The following is a 4,580-nucleotide window of genomic DNA, read 5'->3' on the forward strand; positions in this document are numbered from 1 at the left end:
TTAAATGAGCTGTCTGATGATCCAACCATAAGGATGTCAAGATAAGTTGATTTTGGGCTTGTGAAAAAATATTTAAAATTTTGCGAACATTCCGTGCATGACTTTATAAGGAAAATCCAGTAAAGGGTGTACTCCCTGAAACGAGAAGGTTACCTGAACGTCCGAATAATTTTTTAAATGAGCTGTTCGATGGTCCAACAGAACGGATGTCAAGATATGTTGTTTTTGGGTTTGTAAAAAAATATTTAAAAATTCCCGAATATTCCGTGCATGAATTTATAAGGAAAATCTAGTAAAAGGCGTACTCCCAGAAACGAGAATGTTACCCGAACGTCCGAATAATTTTTTAAATGAGCTGTCCAACGATCCAACCGTATGGATGTCAAGATAAGTTGATTTTGGGCTTGTGAAAAAATATTTAAAACTTCCCGAACATTCTGTGCATGACTTTAAAAGGAAAATCCAGTAAAATGAGTACTCCCTGAAACGAGAATGTTACCCGAACGTCCGATTAATTTTTTTAATGAGCTGTCCGATGATCCACCCGTACGGATGTCAAAATATGTTCATTTTGGGCTTGTGAAAAAATATTTAAAAATTCCCGAATATTCCGTGCATGACTTTATAAGGAAAATCCTATAAAAGGTGTACTTCCCCAAACAAGATTGTTACCCGAACGTCCGAATAATTTTTTAAATGAGTTGTCCAATGATCCAACCGTACGGATGTCAAGATAAGTTGATTTTGGGCTTGTGAATGACTTTATAAGGAAAATCCTATAAAAGGCATACTCCCTCAAACGAGAATGTTACCCGAACGTCCGAATAATTTTTTAAATGAGTTGTCCAATGATCCAACCGTACGGATGTCAAGATAAGTTGATTTTGGGCTTCTGAAAAAATATTTAAAACTTCCCAAACATTTCGTGCATGACTTTATAAGGAAAATCTAGTAAAAGGCGTACTCCCTGAAACGTGAATGTTACCCGAACGTCTGAATAATTTTTTAAATGAGCTGTCCGACAATCCAACCATACGAATGTCAAGATAAGTTGATTTTGGCCTTGTAAAAAAATATTGAAAACTTCCCGAACATTATGTGTATGACTTCATAAGGAAAATCCAGTAAATGGCATACTCCCTGAAACGAGAATGTTACCTGAACGTCCGAATAATTTTTTTAATGAGTTGTCCGAGGATCCAACCGTACGGATGTCAAGATATGTTGATTTTGGGCTTGTGAAAAAACATTTAAAAATTCCCGAACATTCTGTGCATGACTTTATAAGGAAAATCTAGTAAAAGGCGTACTCCCTGAAAGGAGAATGTTAACCGAACATCCGAATAATTTTTTAAATGAGTTGTCCGATGATCCAACCATACGGATATCAAGATAAATTGATTTTGGGCTTGTGAAAAAATATTTAAAACTTCCCGAACATTCCATGCATGACTTTATAAGGAAAATCCTATAAAAGGCATACTCCCTTAAACGAGAATGTTACTCGAACGTCCGAATAATTTTTTAAATGAGTTGTCCAATGATCCAACCGTACGGATGTCAAGATAAGTTGATTTTGGGCTTGTGAAAAAATATTTAAAACTTCCCCAACATTTCGTGCATGACTTTATAAGTAAAATCCGGTAAAAAGCGGACTCCCTGAAACGAGAATGTTACCCGAACGTCCGAGTAATTTTTTAAATGAGTTGTCCGATGATCCAACCGTACGGATGTCAACATAAGTTGATTTTGGGCTTGTGAAAAAATATTTAAAATTTCCCGAACATTCCGTGCATGACTTCATAAGGAAAATCCTATATAAGGCATACTCCCTCAAACGAGAATGTTACCCGAACATCCGAATAATTTTTTAAATGCGCTGTCCGATGATCCAACCGTACGGATGTCAAGATAAGTTGATTTTGGGCTTGTGAAAAAATATTTAAAACTTCCCGAACATTCCATGCATGACTTTATAAGGAAAATCTAGTAAAAGGCGTTCTCCCAGAAATGAGAATGTTACCCGAACTTCTGAATAATTTTTTAAATGAGCTGTCCGACGATCCAACCGTACGGATGTCAAGATAAGTTGATTTTGGGCTTGTAAAAAAATATTGAAAACTTCCCGAACATTCTGTGCATGACTTCATAAGGAAAATCCAGTAAATGGCATACTCCCTGAAACGAGAATGTTACCTGAACGTCCGAATAATTTTTTTAATGAGCTGTCCGACGATCCAACCGTACGGATGTCAGGATATGTTGATTTTGGGCTTGTAAAAAAATATTTAAAAATTCCCGAACATTCCGTGCATGACTTTATTAGGAAAATCTAGTAAAAGACGTACTCCCTGAAAGGAGAATGTTACCCGAACATCCGAATAATTTTTTAAATGAGTTGTCCGATGATCCAACCGTACAGATGTCAAGATAAGTTGATTTTGGGCTTATGAAAAAATATTTAAAAATTCCTGAACATTCCGAGCATGACTTTATAGGGAAAATCTAGTAAAAGGCGTACTCCCTAAAACGAGAATGTTACCCGAACATCCGAATAATTTATTAAATGAGCTGTCTGATGATCCAACCATACGGATGTCAAGATAAGTTGATTTTGGGCTTGTGAAAAAATATTTAAAACTTCCCAAACATTTCGTGCATGACTTTATATGGAAAATCCAGTAAAAAGCGTACTCCCTGAAACGAGAATGTTACCCGAACATCCTAATAATTTTTTAAATGAGCTGTCCGACGATCCAACCTTACGGATGTCAAGATAAGGGTATTTTGGGCTTGTGAAAAAATATTTAAAACTTCCCGAACATTCCATGCATGACTTTATAAGGAAAATCTAGTAAAAGGCGTTCTCCCAGAAATGACAATGTTACCCGAACATCTGAATAATTTTTTAAATGAGCTTTCCGACAATCCAACCGTACGGATGTCAAGATAAGTTGATTTTGGGCTTGTGAAAAAATATTTAAAACTTCTCGAACATTCTGTGCATGACTTTATAAGGAAAATCCAGTAAAAGGAGTACTCCCAGAAATGAAAATGTTACCCGAATGTCCGAATAATTTTTTGAATGAGCTGTCCGATGATCCAACCGTACAGATGTCAAGATATGTTGATTTTGGGCTTGTGAAAAAATATTTAATAATTCCCAAACATTCCGTTCATGACTTTATAAAGAAAATCTAGTAAAAGGCGTACTCCCTGAAATGAGAATGTTACTCGAACGTCCGAATAATTTTTTAAATTAACTGTCTGATGATCCAACCATAAGGATGTCAAGATAAGTTGATTTTTGGCTTATGAAAAAATATTTAAAACTTCGCGAACATTTCGTGCATGACTTTATAAGGAAAATTCAGTAAAGGACGTACTCCCTGAAACGAGAAGGTTACCTGAACATCCGAATAATTTTTTAAATGAGTTGTTCGATGGTCCAACAGAACGAATGTCAAGATTTGTTGATTTTGGGTTTGTAAAAAAATATTTAAAAATTCCCGAATATTCCGTGCATGAATTTATAAGGAAAATCCAGTAAAAGGCGTACTCCCGGAAACGAGAGTGTTACCCGAACTTCCGAATAATTTTTTAAATGAGCTATCCAACGATCCAACCGTACGGATGTCAAGATAAGTTGATTTTGGGCTTGTGAAAAAATATTTAAAACTTCCCAAACATTCCATGCATGACTTTATAAGGAAAATCTAGTAAAAGGCGTTCTCCCAGAAATGAGAATGTTACCCGAACGTCTGAATAATTTTTTAAATGAGCTGTCCGACGATCCAACCGTACGGATGTCAAGATAAGTTGATTTTGGGCTTGTAAAAAAATATTGAAAACTTCCCGAACATTCTGTGCATGACTTCATAAGGAAAATCCAGTAAATGGCATACTCCCTGAAACGAGAATGTTACCTGAACGTCCGAATAATTTTTTTAATGAGCTGTTCGACGATCCAACCGTACGGATGTCAGGATATGTTGATTTTGGGCTTGTAAAAAAATATTTAAAAATTCCCGAACATTCCGTGCATGACTTTATTAGGAAAATCTAGTAAAAGACGTACTCCCTGAAAGGAGAATGTTACCCGAACATCCGAATAATTTTTTAAATGAGTTGTCCGATGATCCAACCGTACAGATGTCAAGATAAGTTGATTTTGGGCTTATGAAAAAATATTTAAAAATTCCTGAACATTCCGAGCATGACTTTATAGGGAAAATCTAGTAAAAGGCGTACTCCCTAAAACGAGAATGTTACCCGAACATCCGAATAATTTATTAAATGAGCTGTCTGATGATCCAACCATAAGGATGTCAAGATAAGTTGATTTTTGGCTTCTGAAAAAATATTTAAAACTTCGCGAACATTTCGTGCATGACTTTATAAGGAAAATTCAGTAAAGGGCATACTCCCTGAAACGAGAAGGTTACCTGAACATCCGAATAATTTTTTAAATGAGTTGTTCGATGGTCCAACAGAACGCATGTCAAGATTTGTTGATTTTGGGTTTGTAAAAAAATATTTAAAAATTCCCGAATATTCCGTGCATGAATTTATAAGGAAAA

This window comes from Apium graveolens, chromosome 2, assembly GCF_009905375.1.
Source record: "Apium graveolens cultivar Ventura chromosome 2, ASM990537v1, whole genome shotgun sequence".
NCBI classification, from domain to species: domain Eukaryota; kingdom Viridiplantae; phylum Streptophyta; class Magnoliopsida; order Apiales; family Apiaceae; genus Apium; species Apium graveolens.